This window comes from Pinus tabuliformis, chromosome 8 (genome assembly GCF_031772625.1).
Source record: "Pinus tabuliformis cultivar Carrire ecotype Pingquan chromosome 8, CPIR1, whole genome shotgun sequence".
Taxonomy (NCBI): domain Eukaryota; kingdom Viridiplantae; phylum Streptophyta; class Pinopsida; order Pinales; family Pinaceae; genus Pinus; species Pinus tabuliformis.
Genome location: NC_142294.1, coordinates 755,770,422 through 755,788,873, shown reverse-complemented (window position 1 = coordinate 755,788,873; position 18,452 = coordinate 755,770,422). Strand labels below are relative to the sequence as shown.

Here is an 18,452-nt window from a genome sequence, read left to right as displayed (position 1 = left end):
CTCTTTCAATTTATTTACATGCTACCATCCGTTTCTCTCCCACACCCAACAATCCAAACCAAGACCCAAAAAAAAAATGAACAAAAAAACCAAAACAAAGGAAAACAAGTACAACACACAATAAACAACGTAAAGCATGGCCATGCTCAAACTCAATAAAACAAAAAACTGTAGATAACAACAAACAAAAAATTGCAAACACCCTCTCTACAAATCATCTTTCTTGCAATGGAACAACCCATCTGCAACAAAAGAAAACAAGTAAGACACACGACAAAAAACCCAACAAGGTCATGCTCAAACTGAACAAAACAAAAATATGTAGTAAACAACAAATAAAAATTTGCAAACATTCGCTCCATGCATCATTGTTCCTGCATTGTACTCTCCTTCGTTAAAAGGAGAAAAGATATTAGGGTTAGTTAGTTTGAAATACACATAAATAGTGATAGTAATGATAAACATATTTCAAAACCAGTAAGTACCTCCCATGGAGTTTATTTTATAAAAAAAAGACAATCTACTTTGTATTCCCCATCAATAACAAGTTATCTACAACACATACATAATTAAGCATCAAAATCAGTACAAAAGTTAAACTTTATAATCAAACACAATAATTATTCATAATAACAAACATACCTCTATGTTACACCTACATTCTCTAAAGTATCTTCTCCACTCAATCTTCCTAGACACTACATCTACAGTCACTCAATGCACAAAGTAAAATTTTATATGAAATCATGAATAAATAATGGAAAAAACTAAATAAAAAATAAACAGAGCAATGAATTAACCATACACATGTTCACCCTTTCTCATGGAATCATCATATATTGATAAACATTATAATAGGGAATTAAATGCCAACATTATTTTGTAGGGCAAAAACATTGCTCACCCATCACTTGTTCCACGTTTGTAGTGTCTAGGGTATCTTCACCATTTGGCATTCCTATATTGTAGAGCTGCAATTGGTGACTACAGAAAGAATATCTATATATTTGAGCATGAGAACACAAATAAAACATAAATAAATTCAATAGTGATCAAATTCAATAGAAAATTAGCCATAACTGATTTTAAGTAAAGTGCATTGCATGTAAGTCAAGTGAATTACCTTCATTTATGAACAAGAACCTCCATCTCATCTCTTTCAATTTATTTACATGCTACCATCATTTTCTCTCCCACACCCAACAATCCAAACCAAGACCCAAAAAAAAAATGAACAAAAAAACCAAAACAAAGGAAAACAAGTACAACACACAATAAACAACGTAAAGCATGGCCATGCTCAAACTCAATAAAACAAAAAACTGTAGATAACAACAAACAAAAAATTGCGAACACCCTCTCTACAAATCATCTTTCTTGCAATGGAACAACCCATCTGCAACAAAAGAAAACAAGTAAGACACGCGACAAAAAAATCAACAAGGTGATGCTCAAACTGAACAAAACAAAAATATGTAAACAACAACAAACAAAAGTTTGCAAACATTCGCTCCATGCATCATTGTTCCTGCATTGTACTCTCCTTCGTTAAAAGGAGAAAAGATATTAGGGTTAGTTAGTTTGAAATACACATAAATAGTGATAGTAATGATAAACATATTTCAAAACCAGTAAGTACCTCCCATGGAGTTTATTTCATAAAAAAAGACAATCTACTTTGTATTCCCCATCAATAACAAGTTATCTACAACACATACATAATAAAGCATCAAAATCATTATAAAAGTTAAACTTTAGAATCAAACACAATAATTATTCATAATAACAAACATACCTCTGTGTTACATCTACATTCTCTAAAGTATCTTCTCCACTCAATCTTCCTAGACACTACATCTACAGTCACTCAATGCACAAAGTAAAATTTTATATGAAATCATGAATAAATAATGGAAAAAACTAAATAAAAAATAAACAGAGCGATGAATTAACCATACACATGTTCGCCCTTTCTCATGGAATCATCATATATTGATAAACATTATAACAGGGAATTAAATGACAACATTATTTTGTAGGGCAAAAACATTGCTCACCCATCACTTGTTCCACGTTTGTAGTGTCTAGGGTATCTTCACCATTTGGCATTCCTATATTGTGGAGCTGCAATTGGTGACTACAAAAAGAATATCTATATATTTGAGCATGAGAACACAAATAAAACATATAATAAATTAAATAATCAAATTCAATAGAAAATTAGCCATAACTGATAAGTAAAGTCCATTGCATGTAAGTCAAGTGAATTACCTTCATTTATGAACAAGAACCTCCATCTCATCTCTTTCAATTTATTTACATGCTACCATCTTTTTCTCTCCCACACCCAACAATCCAAACCAAGACCAAAAAAAAAAAATAACCAAAACAAAGGAACACAAGTACAACACACAATAAATAAAAAAAAGCATGGCCATGCTCAAACTAAAAACAAAAAAAAACAAAAAACTGTAGATAACAACAAACAAAAAATTGCGAACACCCTCTCTACAAATCATCTTTCTTGCAATGTGCTCTCCTTGTTTTTCTCCTTCACTGCAAGGAAAAAAATTGGGGAGAATTAGGTTGAAACACACAAAGATAGTAATAGTAATGATAAACATATGTCAAAACCAATAAGTACCTCCCATGGAGTATGTTTTATAAAACAATCCACTTTTTATTTCACTTAACAGTGCTCAATGGAACAACCCATCTGCAACAAATACATAACAAAATATTAGCATTGTTATAGAAGTTAAACCGTAGAGTTAAACACAATAATTATTCATAATAGCAAACATACCTCTGTGTTGTATCTATATTACCTAAGGTATCTTTTCAACTCAACTTTCTTAGACTACATCTACAGTCACTCACTGCACAAAGTAATATTTTATATGAGATCATCCATAAACGATGGAAGAAACTAAATAAAACATAAAAGGAGTGATGAATTAACCATACACATACCTACCCCGCCCTTGCCCAGTGCCAACTCCTATGGAATATTCATATTTTGATCAACAATATAATAGGGAATTAAATGAAAGAATTATTTTGTAGGAGAAAAGCATTGCTCACCCATGCCATGTTCCACATTTGTAGTGTCTAGAGTATCTCCAACATTTGACCTTCCTATACTGTAGAGTTGTATTTGGTGACTACACAAAGCAGATCTATAAAATTGAACATGAGAACACAAATAAAACATAATAAATTAAAAAGCAAGCAAATTGAGTCACAAAATAGCCATAGGTAATTTTAAGTAAAGTGCACTACATATAGGTAAGGTGAATCACCTTCATTTATTAACAATAACTTCCATCTCACCTCTTTCAGTTTCTTTGCATGCTATCTTCCTTTCCTCTTTCACATCCAACAATCCAAACTCAGACCAAATTACAAAAAATGAGAAAAATGCAAAACAAAAGAAAACAAGTATGACACACGACAAACAATAGAAAGTATGACCATGCTCAAAACAAAAATATGTAGACAACAACAAACAAAAAATTGTAAACATCTGCTCTACGCATCATTGTTCCTATAGTGTGCTCTACTTCGTTAAAAGGAAAAAAAATGGAGCGAATTAGGTTGAAATACACATATTTCAAAACCAATAAATACCTCCCATGCAGTTTATTTTATAAAGATGGACAATCCACTTTGTACCACTTATTGATGATCAATGGAATAAGCCATCTACAACAAATACATAATAAAATATTAGAATCGTTATAAAAAGTTAAACTTTAGAATTAAACACAATAATTATTCATAATAGCAAACATACCTCTGTGTTGCTTCTACATTGCCTAAGGTATCTTCTCCACTTAACCTTTTTAGACTCTACATTTTAGTCACTCACTGCACAAATTAAATTTTTATACAAGATCATGAATAAACCATGGAAAAAACTAAATAATAAATAAACAAAGTGATGAATTAACCATACACATACCTGCCCGCCCTTTCCTAGTGCCAACACTTATGGAATCATTATATGTTAATCAACATTACAACAAGAAATTAAAGGACAACATTATTTTGTAGGAGAAAAGCATTGCTCACCCATCCCCTGTTCCGCGTTTGTATTGTCAAGGGTATCTTCACCATTTGACCTTCCTATATTGTAGAGTTGTAGAGCTATAGTTGGTAACTACACAAAGAAGATCTATATAGTTGAGCATGAGAACACAAATAAAACATATAATAAATTAAATAACAAACAAATTGAGTGACAAATTATCCATAGGTTATTTTAAGTAAAGTAAGTAAAATGCAATGCATATAAGTAAGGTGAATTACCTTGATTTATGAACAATAACCCCCATCATGTTGCCTTCATTTCTCTCCAAACCAAGACCAAACTAAAAAAATCGAGGAAAAAAAGAAAAATAAAGGAACACAAGTACAACACACAATAAACAACACAAAGCATGGCCATGCTCAAACTCAACAAAACAAAAATATGTAGACAACAACAAACAAAAAATTGCATATGCTCCCTCTACAACTCATCTTTCTTGTAATGTGCTCTTCTTCGCTGCAAGGAAAAGAAATTAGGGAGTATTAGGTTGAAATACACATAGATAGAGATAGTAATGATAAATATATTTCAAAACCAATAAGCACCTCTGATGGAGTTTGTTTTATAAAGACGGACAATCCACTTTCTATTCCACTTATCGGTGCTCAATGAAACAAACCATCTGCAACAAATAGATAACCAAGATGTGAGCTAAAAATTAAAGAAGATTTCAATGTATTATTTGCCTTGCTATACCTTATGTATTCTTTAAAATGTAAATTTAATTTGTTTTAAATAACCTAAATTCATTATGTTCAAACATAACAATAGAAAATCCAAATAAAAGAGAGATGAATTTAAAAGCTAAAAAAAATTCAAGAACTAGTAACAAACTAGGCTATAGCAACCCATGGCTTCCATACTATTTGTGTATCTCTCTATTATCACCCTAAAAAATTTAATTGGTTTTAAATATTGTTAAAATATTTAAATAACCTGAATCCAATACATTTCAAACATAATAATAGAAAGACCAAATAAAAGAGACATAAATTTAAAAGCTAAAAAAATTTCAAAGAACCCAAAGTAGGCTATAGCAACCTATGGCTTTCATACTAATTGTACATTTCTCTATTCTCACCCTAAAATTACAGATTGCTTGGAAGAAATATTAGAAAACTGAAAAGCTATTTAATTGATCAAGCAATTCCACATAGAAGATTAATTATGACAACCAAAAATAGACATCTATTTGTCATCAATTCTTTGAAACTCATAAAAGATCACTCTCCTATGCTGCATGCAATGTCTCTAGAATAATGAGTGGAGAGGAAGAAGTGTTGAAAGATGTCAAAAAAAGATCAAAGGGCAAATATGAAAAAAATGTCTCACTATCCTTCCCTCTCTTATAGAATGAGCAAGGGTAAGTTACAATTAATGTCTCTCTCAAAAATAGGAAAATAACTTAGTCAAGGCGCCCTTACATATGCTAAGAAAAAATGAAGCAACTCCCTCGAATGGGGTGCCTATGGTGCATGAGTACCTCCGCATTCACTCACCTTCATGCTAACAATGTGTTTCCAGGAAATAAGGTGAAAGTGCTGCCCACAAAAGGATGAAAGGTGGCCCTTTATTGCTGCCCAGAAAAGGTAAAGTAACTTGTCTAATGACTCACTAACTGGCAGAATGCTGTCATAATAATTGCAGATCAGCTCTGTCAGCTGGTTGCCATATTTCTGCCAAATCCGACAGGATGCCAATGCCTAAAATAGGTGAGTGAAGGGTGAATATAACTCTAGAGGAATGCACCCTCCACTCTAGTCAAGCATAAAGCATTTAACTGTCATCATGAAGGCATGAAGACTACATGAAAACTTGAAAGAAATTGCTGCTAGACTGCTATCATACTGGCACCCTCCAGGCTGCCACAACCTGCTAAAATCAACACCTCAAATAGATTTTCAAATCAGCTGTCAGACTGTCATATAATTCTGTTAAGATACTGCCCAAAATAGGATTAGAAACTACCAGAAGCTATGCCTTTCTGACTGCTACAGGACTGTACCCTAGTGCTATCATAAACGCTGACATACTTATGAAATCCATTTTTAGAATAGGCTGTAGCCATCCGTTTTCAGAATAGGTTGTACCCTGTAACAGCCATCATCAGTGCACCCTTACTCTGTCCATTATTCACCTAAGGAGGTTGCTTATATTTCCTTGGAAAGTGCACATTTGAGAGTTGTTGTAGCTCACCTCCTATGCTACCCACTCTTGTAACGATACCATCAAATCTACCTTGAATAGAGGACCCAAAATGCTAGAAAAGGCCCTCAAAGTCAGCATGAAGCCACCTTGAAATCTATACCAAAATTCAGCCAGTAAAAGTCTGAAACATCTCCACCAATATGATCTTAAAATGCTGATTTGGAAATCTGGGCTTTGTCTTTGTTTCTAAGTGTGTATTCAAAGGTTAACAATTACTCCAACTTGGGGCAGCATCCCTACAGGACGCTGAGATTCCCAGAACTCCAGATGCTAGAGAAACTTGAAAAGTGGCAACTTGAAAACAAGTGAAGGACTCAAATCAACCCGTCAAACACAAATTCTGGATTCCAAGACCAGTGACATATGACACAGCCCTAAAACAAACCTTGTTCCCAAGTCAACTCCAACCACATGATTCAGACTCATCCCATCAACCTATGGTATCCCAAGACACGTTGAAAACCAAAACTCTAAAAGGAAAAACTACAACTTAACAAATATTAACCCGGACCTAACCTAAGATCCTAAACTAACCAAACATGACCAACTACAACTTAACAAATATTAACCCGGACCTAACCTAAGATCCTAAACTAACCAAACATGACCGAAAATGATCAATATACTTAGATGACAATGCAACCAGCCATGGAGCTAGTGAATCTGACATGACAGCTCAAAGTACTCAACATGCCATTGTAACCAAACATGCACATTGATCTTGAAAAACTATTCATGATTGAACATCTAATGTAATAGGAAATCCTTGGTATAAGATGTATTTATATGCTCAATCATCAAAAGAGGCAATGGAGACAAACCTTCCCAAGAAAGAAGGGAGAAAACCCCAGGTTCTTCTACGTCATCCTCCAGAAGAAGTTATACATGTTGTGTTTGATCGGATTACCATAGCTTCTTTAATCTAGGCAATGGGTTTGAAAAAAATAGATGTTGAATACAATCAGAATGAGAAGCCATTACCTAATTAGAGCATTCCCAATATCTTTAGAGGACGTTCTTTTTGAAGGGAATCTTACAAGAAAAGAAGGTGGGCACTCATGTTGATACAAATGAATGATAAGTCTTCTGTGCTCAGATATCCTTTATATGAGAGACGATATAATTGTTTCCATCACACTATAATTTCAGTTGTTTCAAATATAAAATCCTCTCGTAAATATTTTTGTGGTGTGAATCATATTATTATATTTTCAAATTTATCATGTTGTCATTGTTCTTGTTTTTCTGAAAAGCTGTCAAACATGGTTGATAACTAAATTTTAAAGACTCAAGGATTTTAAAATGTTTATTTTTAATTAAAAAATACTTTTACAATTAAAACAAAAATATATCAGAAAAGGAAAATCCCTAAAAATATCAAAGCTACCAGCAATATAATAACACAAACAAAAATATTAAAAATATAACCAATCAAATCAAACATATCATCTACCTTACCATATCCATATATATCCTTTAAAATGTAAATTTAAATTGTTTTAATAACTTAAATCCGCTTCAAACACATCTCAAACTCTCTGAATAAAAAAACTAAAAAAAGAGACAGGAATTCAAAAGGTAAGAAGACCTGAACAGAGACACACATATATATCATTTAAAATGTAAATATCCTTTGTTCCTATATTATTTAAACTATAAATTTAATCTGTTTTTAATAACCTAAATCCAGGATATCTCAAACTTGTCCATTAAAAGAACAAATAAAAGAGAAATGAATTTAAAACCTAAGAATATCTGGAACACCAGTACCTATGTCGGCTTCCCTACAAACTCTATATCCCCACGCCAAAATTAAAAGTTCAGACACTGATATTAATTATGGAAAAGGACGACGAAATTGTCCGTACCTGCAGCGAAGTGTTGGGTTGAAGTTGAGGCTGTAGTTGCAGCCGACGATGTACCAACCAGAGTTGCTACAATTTACCGTACCCGCCAATTTAATCTGGGGCCGCTGCAATTTACCGCACCCACCAATTTAGAGATTCATAAATGTAACATGGGTTCATAATGGAACATAGAGCACTGCAATGCTACTTCACGCTGAAAACATTTCTTATAAATGAAATTATGGATGAATTGAAAAAAAATTGGGAAAAAACCAATTGCCATTTCAAAGATGAAAAACCTCTGGATAGAAAAAACCCTAAATAATCAAAACTGCCATTTCAAAGATGAAAAACCTCTGGATAGAAAAAACCCTAATTAATCAAAACTGCCGACCAAAGAAAATTAAATCCATAGGCTCGTTTAGTGTGAACTTTAAGTTGAATAGCTTTCATTTTGTTGAAAGGCCCAACCACAGCTAAACTCCTCCAAGAACTATATGCACCCAATCCCCTTATCAGCAAATCCCATTATCAGCAAATAAGACATCCCATTATGCAAATATTTATTAATAAAGAATTATTTAAATAGTACATATATTCAAATTAAAGAAAACAAATCATAAAATAAGCATACCTGCGTGGCCATTCTAGTGATTAGTGCTAAAAAGAATCCAAATCAGAGGAACCCCTTCTAAGCATCCATTTCTTTAAATCCTGCCAAAAAAAACTAATCGGCCAAACAAAAGAATGTGCACATACAAAAATATAAAAATAAGAAATCAACCCCACAACTACAAACAAAATTTAAAGAGAAAATGGCCTGTAAAATCCAAGATGCATGGTCATGCACATAAAAATATGAAAAAAAGAATTAACAGATTAACCAGCAACACAGCCTGCGAATAACATAATCTCGCCCAATCTCTACCCATGTTACCCGCATCCTTGACCCTTAGAGACCTGATGCCCTGTCTAGCTTTCATTTGGTGGGCTGCCAGTCAAAGTACATTTCCCAGCGCATGTAACCATGGGTAACAGAGAATTGAAGCGCAACAACGCGCATGGGTAACAGAGAATTGAAGCGCTTCAATTTTCAGCAACACAACAGCGGGCAGAGGTCAAGACTTTGTGACGGATGGATCTAACTCTGAGTACCAGGCTGAGGTTGAGCTTATGGTTGGTTCCGTCCGTGACAAGAGGCAGGAATTGAATCGAGCAGAGCAGGCATTGTGTTAAGAACAATAACGGCCCCTGCCATTGGAACTGCGAAATGCATTTCAGGGACGTTGGGAGCCACCACAGAGACCTGCATATATGCAACCACACAACGAATAAGATTAAGATTCATTCTGCTCTGCTCTGCTGGGTTTGAAAATGAACATTCTGAAAGATTCCCTTCCAATACTTACGACATTCCCTCCCCTCGCGACATATTACAAGCATAGATAACAGAGGCGACAACGCTGGTATTTGTGAAACCTCTGGTCTGGTATTGTAGACCAGAGAGGTGGAGTCTCCGTCTTATTACACAGCCTTATTACAGAGCAGCAAATCTTTCTATGAAACGAATTGGGGATAATCCAGTATTCCTCCATTAGAGAAAATCTACAAACCAGACGCTGCAACTTTAGAAAAAATAGGCATGTGAATTCATCCAGAATTGCATAGCTAGTTGTATGCATTTAACAAAATTGAATTAATTTGTTATCAGAAAAACAACAAAAGAAGACACACAGAGACTACACAAGATTTTACCACAAGTGAAGAGGATGAGGATTGAATAACACCTTCTTAATTCTGTGCCAATCAGGGCTTGTGAAGTTTGCAGCAGTTGCAAGAGGCAATAATCCTATGGCACCATACCAAGACATGGGTAGTCTCTGTTTGCCATAGCCATAGCTTATGCAACCCAGTTAACAGCTTGAAAAAGGCCGATTCCAAATCAAATTTGTTCCTGCTCATCTCACTCATTAGACTGATATAAATTCGAACATATGTAACCAGAAAAACAGAGAGACGCAAAGAAATCCTACTTGGATTCAATCCTTGTGCATGCCTGTGGATTCGCAAACTAATGTTGTACCAATTCATATTTAAGTTTATCCTGGCATTTCAATAACACTTGAGCAGAGCGAGCCAATAGCTTCAAATTACAAAATACATATTAAATACTGTAATGTATATCACTTACCAAGCCAATCTAAAATCTGTATGAAGGTTAACCCAATAAAAAGAGATGAGATTACATGTACAAACATTTGCATACCTGGGATTGAGAAGGATGTGAGTGGATATCTCCTCGAATATATATATATATATAGCTGTAATTGAATTCTTTGGTCCCTGCTGATTAAAAATTCAATTAATGTGATGTCTGCCTTCACCTCCCGCACAACACATACAGACCACATACCAAACCGCACAACACAACACATACAACACATACAGACCACATACTAAACCGCACAACACAACACATACAAAACCAGACCAGGCAAAATTCAGACAGACCAAACTAGACACACACAAACATGACATGACATGGAGCTCCAAGAGTCATACAGACAAGACGACACATACAACATAGGCGACCATGGGAGGAGGAGGAGAGGGAATGAAAAAGGCAAAGATTCAGACCAGAGTTGCAAATAAATATTTGTTGGATTCAACGGTCCTGCTTTTCTTGGACTGACAGCTCTGCGAAAAAGCACTTTACTTGACTGCCACCTCTGCTAAAACGCATAACTACCTCTGCAAAAAAAGCATAATGCCAGTCCGTTGTGTCCTTCAGGGTAAGGGATAATTTTCTTTTTCTTTATTATAGTGTCTAAGGTGAATGACTCTGTCATTAATATGTGTTTTTATAAGAAATTAATGATGTAAAAATGTTTTTTGATTTTATAACAAAAATGTTATATATCTATGTATTTTTATAAGAAATTAAATATGTTAGTTTACTATGTGTTTTTATAAGAAATTAAAGATGTAAAAGTGTTTTTTGATTTTATAACAAAAATGTTATATATCAAAGTTGTTTAATGAGATTTAAATAAATATGTTTTTATATTAATAATAATAGTCTAAGTTGATGGCATGATATTGATCTTATAATGAAAATATATTTTATAATTTAATATCTATAATAAATTGTAATTTATTTTTTAGTTTTTTTTAATAAATTGTAATTTGATTTTTTAGTCTTTTTGGGAAAAAAATAAAAGAAAAGTAATTTAGATTGAGGTTCAAAGTACTATTCATCATCTTGATGTGATTAACATTGAAAAAATGTTGTCGTTTAAATCTCTCAAGTTTTGTCTATTTTGGCTGGAATCAAGTGATACAATTTTGAGTGAGGTTGTGATTTTTTATAGTTTCAAATGTATTTTTGAATGATAGAAACATAAATCACATCATTCTTGAGCGAGGAGAGTATCTTAGATTGAGGTTCAAAGAAATATCCATCATCTTGGTTAACATTGAAAAAATCTTGTTGTTTAAATCTCCTAAATTCTGGCTATTTTGGTTCGAATCAAGCGATACAATTTTGAGCGAGGTTCTGATTTTTTATAATTTTTAATACGTTTTTGAATGACATAAACATAAATTGCATCATTCTTGAGCAATGAGAGTATCTTAGATTGAGGTTTAAAGCACTATCCATCATCTTGATGTGGTTAACATTGAAAAAATGTCATTGTTTAAATCTCCCAAGTATTTTCTATTTTGGTTGGAATCAAGCAATACAATTTTGAGCGAGGATGTGATTTTTTACAGTTTCAAATGCGTTCTTGAATGCATAAAGATTCAATGCCTTGAAAAATCCCTTGGACACTTGGATTATGTAGATTAAACACTCAATGTTGTGATTCAAACAAATCTCTATTGGATTTCAAGAAAAAATAATAAGAAAATATGCTTGAACAAGAGCCAAAATATATAAAAGTTTCACTACAGCTAAATAAGCTATTTAGGATGTTCTGGTTTATTGATTACCAATCGAAGGGAGACGGAGAGCAATTAGATTTAAAACAAGACCAAAATACACTCTCATCCATAATGACAAAACTTAACATACCTTGGGAAAGGGAATCTCAAAGGGAATTACAAGTGGATACACTAGAAATTGTTTGTCCCTAGAGGTAGGACATGTTGTTGAAGGATCATATATAGTTCTAGCGATGCACTTGGCATCAGTGACCATTGGTGACTTAATCAAGGAAGGTCGTGAGCACAGTTCATTCAACATCACCGCCTTTCCAACTTTTCTTTCTTCATCCATTATCAGTCATTTCACTATCCATTTATAAAAACGTCAAAGAGTTTGATTTCATCTTCATTCATAACTTTCCTCCTTCTTAGACACTACTTTCATGGATTTTAATAATTAACATATTTGGCTTGTCATGGGGAGAAGAGGAGAAGCACATATACCATGTATAATAAATGATAATAATTATCATAGGAAGCATGACGCAAGCTACATAAGAAACACTGGACATACAACTGTGTTGAGATACTAGGTTGTAGAGGATCTTGAAGTTTGAAAAATTCAGAATGATGCTTGGGCTTACAAACATCCCTTCAACTTAAAGTGGGGAATGTTGGACATAATATTTCGAGATTTTTGTCTTGTCAATGTAATTGCAAATATTAATAAATGTGGTACAAATATTCGTGGATGTAGTACTCCCATCTCTGATCCATGAACCACATAGAAATAAAAATGACAATTAATATAAAAGTGACTTTCTACAATTGATTCAATATGTTCTGAGTTTCATGAAGCTTCAAATATGGAGAGAAATAAGTTATCAAAACATTTGAGTATGTTTTGACGAGTGATATGCTTTTTCATGTACCTATAAGTTGAATTAGAATTACTTTCATCAACTTTTTATGATTACAATTTTAAAATATATTATATTAAATTATTAATAATATTTTTAAAATAAAATCTCAATTTTAATTTAATCAATTATTTATAATTTCAAATATTAAAATAATTATAAAAGCATGATATTTATATACTTTAAACTTTACTTTCACAAATATCTTATAATATCATAAGTTCAAAACAAATTAAATAATTTTAAAACGTTATATACATTCTATTTCTTAAAAATAAAGAAATATATTAATATTTTATTTTTATTTTATAAACTAAAATTGATATAAATATATTTTTATTGAAATAAAAGAAAAGATTTATTACTTTAAATTTAATTTAGAATTTATTATTAATTTAAATTAAAAATAAATAAATTATAATATTTTTTAAAATTTAATATTTTACATATTAGGTTTTTTTTATAATATATTAAAAATCTCAAAAATATAATTTTTAAATAATAAATTTACTTTATACGAACTGTTTTCTTTTTCATGACTTTCTTTCTTTCTTTTTTTCTTCTTCCTTCCTTCTTTTTTTTTTAACGAAAAAATTGACTAGATTTTTATTAAAAACTTAAAACCAATTACATTTTGTATTGATCATTAAATGATAAAGCTCTACTCTTAATCATTGAGAAAAACACTGTCATATCACTCATCAAGGTGATCACAATATTAGTTTAGCACTATGCAAATCACCACCTACCAAAAACATTTCAAAATAGTTTTAATCTAGAATATTCACATTGATATACAACCAAAAAGAGGAAAAAGACCCTACATATAAGATGAAAGAAAACATTAAACAGTTCAGACACGAGCATCGCTATGGGAGAGCAGTGTGCCCTTCCTCTCGAACTACACCATCAGAGACAAAGCTAAAATATATGTATCCTTTTGCATCATTTAAATCAATTTTGGATAGAGAGTTGGTTGTCCCATTTGATTCCCTGAAGATATGTTGAATGTCAAAACTCTGGAAAGTTTGGATGAAAGCACTGATTTGGTCCTGCCATCCTATGAGATCTGGAGGATCAAACGATATTGTACCCAACATGCCATCTATGATAGTCTTTGAGTCACTATAAACATTGGTGTCCTGGATTTATTTTTCCTTTGCAAACCAGAGAAGTCCCCACAGGGCCACCATTTTTGCCTTGGAGTTTGTGCCCATCCCTCCAAGCCAATGTAACTTGTAGTATGAGTTACCATTGATGCACAACCATGCTCCACAACCACATCGCCCCTACTGTGCTGCTCTGTAAAAAATTCTCGTCGACAAGATAATTTAAGGAGACATATACCTCGAAGACAAGTCCTTGGGAGTCAACATACGAGGTTCCATAAACTCCAACCAAGCAAGAATTTTTGAACATATCCTATAAACATTAACTTGTAGCCCTCGAAAAATGAAATGATTCCGGGCTTTCCAAGTTTCCCAGAATATAAACAGTGGAATGTTTCGATGTAGTCCATCTCCGGTCAAGCCCCACCGCAAACACTGCTCCATAGAGGTAAATTGTCTGAACGAGATCTTGCAAAATGAGAGAATCATAAACCAAATTTTAAGAGTGGTGTGCAATATAGAAAAATATGCAAAACATATTCATAACAGACACCACACAGAGGACACCATCTTGGACCATGGAAACCTCGCTTTCAAAGGTTGTCCGAAGTTAAGATTCTATTTTCCCAAACCAACCATATGAAAAGAATAATTTTCAGAGGGGATTTCGATTTCCAGATAGAGTGAAACCATGCGTCAAAGTAGAATCCTATGTTAGGTTCATGATGTACTTGTAATTATTCGCTACCACCACAAAACCTTTTCTAAGAGTTCCAACCCTTGAAAGTGTGTCTCCTCTCGCATTCCCGCATATACCAACACTTTTTAGCGCTATGGTGTAACTGTTCTACTCTATTGCAACATGCCCAGATAGTCCAATATGCATAACCTCTTACCAAGTCAGATGAATTCCATTCCATCTACTGATCACTTGATCCAAAAGGAAAATACATCTTTGATGTAATGCCACAAATGTGCCTTCAGAAAGCCGAGTGGTATTTGAAACACCCACTATGTTGTCTCACCCAATGATCAACATGTTTCCCCTCCCGAATGACCATTTAATCTGTTGAATGAAACAACTTTTAATCTTATCAAAACTCGACTAGATGTAAGATCCCTTCCTTTTCCCAATTTCTCCCATTCCGATCCAATCAATGATGGGCCTTCTCATATGATATTTTGTTGTAATCATTTCATTCCATATGCCATCACCAAATAGTGTTTTCCAAATGGATTTAATTAACAGTGACCAACGAAAAACCGGGGTGTTAAAGATACCCTAGCCACCAAGTTATTTTGGTATGGATATATAAATCCACTTAACTAAGTGAAATTTGTGATCCCTATCGGCCCCAGACCATAAGAAATGGGCCAATGTAGATCGAATCTTGGAAATAATATGAGAAAAAAAAAAAGCAAATAAATGCATTCAATATATAGCCAATTGTTGTAGTACCGATTGTATCAGAGTGAATCTCTCGCCAAGTGTGAGCTAATGATGTGTCCATCATTTGATCTTGTTATCAAATTTAGTGACCAACCATGACCAGTCCTCCAAACGGTAGTTTGTCAGCTTCAACCTAAAGCCCAAATAGGTAAACCTTCCTATAGGGGCTTGGTGCCCACCCCAAAATAACCAACAATATAGTTTATATCTGTGGGGCTCCCACATGAGAAGATATAAATAGACTTTTGACCATTTGAAGTAATTATAGAAGCCTCTTCAAAACGGTGGAAGATGTAGTGTAATGCCTGTCATTGTGCCCTAGAAATCATCCCAAATGTAATAATATCATCAACAAATAAAAGGTGAGTTAAATAACCTCTTGAGTCATTTTCAATCCCTTGAACATCCCCAAAGCCTTTGCCGAGTTTATCTTCCTATTGATGCCATCCATAACAAGAATGACTAGGAGGGGCGATAAGGAGCATCCCTACCTCAGGGCTTTGCCCACTTGGAAAATTTTTGTGGGATATCCATCAATAAGAACAACAAGCCATGCCTTTGTCACGCATGCCATAATTCATTCAACGTTTTGAATCTCCAACCCTGTCTTCTGAAGTATAATCTTGAGGAAAGCCCAGTCAATGCAATTGTATCCCCTTTGTAGGTTGACCTTCATAACCACTGCTTCCATCTTTTTAGTCTGAATGGAATGAATACACTCCTGGGAAATAACAATTTCATCGTGGATAGACCTATCGTGGAGAAAGCCAAACTGCTCCCTAGAAATGTGAACAGAGAGAGTCCCCTTGATCCGCTCCGCAATGATCTTTGAGATGAACTTGTATATAATATTGCATAGAGAAATTGATATGAAATCTAAGAAAGAGGAAGGGGAAGTGACTTTCAGAATAAGGGAAATGAAAGTAGACTCTATAAATCTTGGAATGAACCTCATGTTTCGGGATTATTCAACCATATACAACGAATCTTGAGCTCAAAAAAATGCAAGAAAATCTCAACTGTCCAGCCATCGGGGACAGGGAATTTGTCCCTGGCAAAAGATTTCAGTACCGAGAGAATTTCCTTTTTTGTGATCGGTCTAAAAAGTGCAGCATTTGATTCAATATCGAACATTCAAGGATATTCCTCTGCGCCCCATAGTTGGTTTTCGATGAGCAACCCATCTCTGGCCTTGAATAGGTTTTGAAAATAACATACCACTTCTTCTGAATCTTTGCATTGGAATATACATAATTTCCATCTGCCCCTCTTATGCTCCATATTGTGTTGATATTATTCCGATGGCATGCATAGCAGTGAAAGAATTTTGTGTTGCAATCCCCCTCACATAACCAAATGGCCCTGCTCTTTAATCTCCAAGTGTTTTCTTGAATCAACAGAATGCACTTTTTTCTTTCTTCTAATGCCTTCAATCTTTCTAAAGTATGTGGAGTGGGTGGCGCACTTGTCAAATTCTCCCAAACTTCTCGGATTTCCTCTATCAAAGCCTTCAATTCCTTATATAAATTGACCTTCTTCTTTCGCTCCCATATGTGCACATGGATCTTCAGGTACTTTAATTTCAAAGTAATATTATCCTCATGACCATTATGTTTAGCCTAGAATACATAAAGTCCTAGGCTTGATATTCTGCTGACTTATTTAGAATTATAATATTTCGAATATAAAACATTGTATCAATATAATTATTGTTATATTGTAGGTTTAAAGACATGTTTTTAATTTAAAATAAATGTTGAATAGTATATATAAACCATTAATTATGTTAAATATTTTTAAAGTGAATTCATTATATGCTTTATAAGTAAATTTATTATATTCATTCCAATTTAATGTTAAGTATGTTTGATAATGAAAATTTGTATGTTAAATATGTTCAATAATGATAATTTATTATATTGATATTAGTTTTTTTTGTGTTAATAGGTGTGCATATTTTAAATTTAATTATTAATAATTATTAGGTGAATGGTATGGGTTTAATCTCCATGGAATATTCTAAAATATTTTTAGTAGTATTCACAAATTAAAGGTCAAGATTTATTTCAATTGTACTTATGTCCTTTATGTTTTTTTAATTAAATTGATTAATTAAAAAATATCAAGAAGAGCTATAATTTTTTGGATATGTGGTATTGATAAGCCATGGTATTTTTAAAAATCTTATTTACAGGTTAAAAAACTCCATTCTCCATGTTCAAGAATCCTTATTTATTTAGAATTATAATATTTTGAATATAAAACATTGTATCAATATAATTATTGTTATATTGAAGGTTTAAAGATATAAGGGGTGGCAGTAGCACGAGGGCGTTCTTTTATCTCAAGAATCAACTGGAATACAAATATGCTTGCGGATTAGGACAACCAACCAATAATGTTGTCGAAGCCTATGTTGTCTTTCAAGGGAGTAAGCAAGTTGTGAAAATGAATTCTTAGGAAACCACTGTGATATGAGATTCCCTCCTTATCATATCAAGGATAATAAAAAATTACTCTACCCCAGGATGTTTCAAGGGATTAAACAAGTTGTGAAAATGAATTCTCAAGAAATTATTGTGATAGGAGATTCCCTCCTTATCAATCAAGGATAATAAAAAATACTCTGTCGCAGAATGTAAGATTTGCTCAAATAATCACAAGAATTTTCAAGATCTTGAACCATATCCCAAGATCCCATTTCTATCATGTGTTGAGAGTAAATAACTCCAAAACTGATGAATAAGTCAATCATGGGACTTTTCTCCCAAAGGGAAGCCTTGAGTGGGATGGTCGGCTAGTATATGAGTCCCTCCCCTAACCTATCTAATGGCTTTCATAAAAAGGTGGCTTCAGGATCCCCTCTCTGCATGTTCCATGGACTTCGAAGGCACATAC

General features: G+C 33.4%; 2 long non-coding RNA genes across 3 annotated transcripts; both read right to left on the bottom strand.

The window, feature by feature from the left end:
* Positions 1–396: 396 nt before the first annotated feature.
* On the bottom strand, positions 397–4,718 carry LOC149237789 (uncharacterized). 2 transcript variants are annotated; one of them, XR_016246316.1, is made up of 12 exons: positions 4,639–4,718; positions 4,312–4,549; positions 3,797–4,162; positions 3,631–3,705; positions 3,303–3,369; positions 3,085–3,179; positions 2,807–2,879; positions 2,645–2,716; positions 2,272–2,556; positions 1,124–2,137; positions 905–999; positions 397–704 (listed from the first exon to the last, which is right to left on the bottom strand). It is a non-coding gene; the product is annotated as an uncharacterized LOC149237789 (long non-coding RNA). The 2 variants fall into 2 exon arrangements; XR_016246315.1 differs by having other exon boundaries at positions 905–984.
* Positions 4,719–9,548: 4,830 nt separating this feature from the next.
* Positions 9,549–10,293, bottom strand: LOC149237788 (uncharacterized). The gene is made up of 3 exons (XR_016245309.1): positions 10,182–10,293; positions 9,936–10,102; positions 9,549–9,753 (listed from the first exon to the last, which is right to left on the bottom strand). It is a non-coding gene; the product is annotated as an uncharacterized LOC149237788 (long non-coding RNA).
* Positions 10,294–18,452: the final 8,159 nt, after the last annotated feature.